The following is a 2,600-nucleotide window of genomic DNA, read 5'->3' as shown; positions in this document are numbered from 1 at the left end:
AAACACATGTAATGATTGCAGCGATCAAAACAAGGGTAATGACATGAGTAAACAAATGAATCATAAAGCAAAGACTTTTCATGAATAGTACTTTCAAGACAAGCATCAATAAGTCTTGCATAAGAGTTAACTCATAAAGCAATAAATCAAAGTAAAGGTATTGAAGCAACACAAAGGAAGATTAAGTTTCAGCGGTTGCTTTCAACTTGTAACATGTATATCTCATGGATAATTGTCAACATAGAGTAATATAACAAGTGCAGTATGCAAGTATGTAGGAATCAATGCACAGTTCACACAAGTGTTTGCTTCTTGAGGTGGAGAGAGATAGGTGAACTGACTCAACATAAAAGTAAAAGAAAGGTCCTTCAAAGAGGAAAAGCATTGATTGCTATATTTGTGCTAGAGTTTTTATTTTGAAAACATATAGAGAGCATAAAAGTAAAATTTTGAGAGGTGTTTGTTGTTGTCAACGAATGGTAGTGGGCACTCTAACTACCTCATCAACCAGACTTTCAAGAGCGGCTCCCATGAAGGACGTTATCTCTACCAGCAAGGTAGATCATCCCTCTTCTCTTTTGTTTACACATGTACTTTAGTTTAGTTTTTCTTTATTTATGGATGACACTCCTCCCAACCTTTTGCTTACACAAGCCATGGCTAACCGAATCCTCGGGTGCCTTCCAACATTCACATACCATGGAGGAGTGTCTATTTGCAAAATTAAGTTGCTTACCGATGAATCGAGCAAAACATGTGAAGAGAATTATTAATGAAAGTTAATTAATTGAGGCTGGGAACCCCATTGCCGACTCTTTTTGCAAAATTATTGGATAAGCGGATGTGCCACTAGTCCATTGTGAAAGTCTGTCAAAAGTAAATGACAAGATCGAAAGATAAAACACCACATACTTCCTCATGAGCTATAAAACATTGACACAAATAAGAGGTGATAAATTTTGAATTATTTAAAGGTAGCACTCAAGCAATTTACTTTGGAATGGCGGAGAAATACCATGTAGTAGGTAGGTATGGTGGACACAAATGGCATAGTGGTTGGCTCAAGGATTTTGGATGCATGAGAAGTATTCCCTCTCGATACAAGGTTTAGGCTAGCAAGGTTATTTGAAACAAACACAAGGATGAACCGGTGCAGCAAAACTCACATAAAAGACATATTGTAAACATTATAAGACTCTACACCGTCTTCCTTGTTGTTCAAAACTCAATACTAGAAATTATCTAGACTTTAGAGAGACCAAATATGCAAACCAAATTTTAGCAAGCTCTATGTGTTTCTTCATTAATAGGTGCAAAGTATATGATGCAAGAGCTTAAACATGAGCACAACAATTGCCAAGTAACAAATTATTCAAGACATTTTAGAATTACTACATATAGCATTTCCCGATTCCAACCATATAACAATTTAACGAAGAAGATTCAACCTTCGCCATGAATATTATGAGTAAAGCCTAAGGACATATTTGTCCATATGCAACAGCGGCGTGTCTCTCTCCCACACAATGAATGCTAGGATCCATTTTATTCAAACAAAAACAAAAACAAAAGCACACAGACGCTCCAAGTAAAGTACATAAGATGTGACCGAATAAAAATATAGTTTCAAGAGAAGGAACCTGATAATTTGTCGATGAAGAAGGGGATGCCTTGGGCATCCCCAAGCTTCGATGCTTGATTCTTATTAAAATATGCAGGGGTGAACCACCGGCGCATCCCCAAGCTTAGACTTTTCACTCTTCTTGATCATGGTATATCATCCTCCTCTCTTGACCCTTGAAAACTTCCTCCACACCAAACTCGAAACAAACTCATTAGAGGGTTAGTGCATAATCAAAACTCACATGTTCAAAGGTGACACAATCATTCTTAACACTTCTGGACATTGCTCAAAGCTACTGGAAGGTAATGGAACAAAGAAATCCACCCAACACAGCGAAAGAAGCAATGCGAAATAAAAGGCAGAATCTGTCAAAACAGAACAGTCCGTAAAGACGAATTTTATTGAGGCACCAGACTTGCTCAAATGAAAATGCTCAAATTGAATGAAAGTTGCGTACATATCTGAGGATCACTCACGTAAATTGGCATAATTTTCTGAGTTACCTACAGAGAATTAGGCCCAGATTCGTAACAGCAAGAAATCTGTTTCTGCGCAGTAATCCAAATCTAGTATGAACCTTACTATCAACGACTTTACTTGGCACAACAATGCAATAAAAATAAGATAAGGAGAGGTTTCTACAGTAGTAACAACTTCCAAGACTCAAATACAAAATAAAAGTACTGTAGCAAAATAAACACATGGGTTATCTCCCAAGAAGTTCTTTCTTTATAGCCATTAAGATGGGCTCAGCAGTTTTAATGATGCACTCGCAAGAAATAGTAGTTGAAACAAAAGAGAGCATCAAGAGGCAAATTCAAAACACATTTAAGCCTAACATGCTTCCTATGCATAAGAATCTTGTAAATAAACAAGTTCATGAAGAGCAAAGTAACAAGCATAGGAAGATAGAACAAGTGTAGCTTCAAAAATTTCAACACATAGAGAGGTGTTTTAGTAACATGAAAATTTCTAC

The sequence above is a fragment of the Lolium rigidum genome, chromosome 3 (assembly GCF_022539505.1).
Source record: "Lolium rigidum isolate FL_2022 chromosome 3, APGP_CSIRO_Lrig_0.1, whole genome shotgun sequence".
Taxonomy (NCBI): Eukaryota; Viridiplantae; Streptophyta; class Magnoliopsida; order Poales; family Poaceae; genus Lolium; species Lolium rigidum.
This window is presented reverse-complemented; position numbering follows the sequence as displayed.